Source organism: Penaeus japonicus, unplaced genomic scaffold (genome assembly GCF_977035675.1).
Source record: "Penaeus japonicus unplaced genomic scaffold, GWHDUDI00000001_assembly GWHDUDI00000007, whole genome shotgun sequence".
NCBI classification, from domain to species: Eukaryota; Metazoa; Arthropoda; class Malacostraca; order Decapoda; family Penaeidae; genus Penaeus; species Penaeus japonicus.
Window position 1 is genome coordinate 2,767,255 of NW_028234409.1, and position 637 is coordinate 2,767,891.

Genomic DNA, 637 nt, shown 5'->3' on the forward strand with positions numbered 1-637 from the left:
AGAAGAAAGCAAAACAGGGGTAAGCAAGAAGAATGAAAACAGAAGAGAAGAGGGGAGAGGAAAAGGAGAATAAAAGAAAGAGATAATGGACGAATTAAAAAGAAAAAAGGGGAGATAAAGAGAGAGAGAGAGAAATGAAAGTGAAAATGGAAAAAGGAAGAGGGGAATAGGAGAAGAGAAGAGGGGAGAATAAAAGGGAACAGAGGGACGAAGAGAATTACGAAAGCGCGGTGAATGAGAGATAGAGATAATGAACGAGAAAAAATAAGAAGCAAGAGAAAAAGAGAGATAAGAGTGACAAGAAGAAGAAGAAAGAGAAAGATGAGAAGAGAAGAAAATAAAGGGAAAAGGGTGATAGGGAAAAAAGAGAAAAGGAGAACGGAAAGCAAAAGAAAATATGCGAAATAGAAGAAAAAAAGTTAAACAAAGATTAAAGTTATAAAACGTTTAACTATAGTTTAATGGGAGGAAATTTAGGAAGTAATAAGGGGAAATAAACATGAAATGTGGATAGTTAAGGTGAAAATAAAGAAGAGAAAGATAAATAGAGTTGAAAGGTAAATCAAAAGGGGAAACAAAGTGAATAACAGATAGATAGATGACATGAGTGAAATGAAAGGCTGAAGAAAAGGAAAAG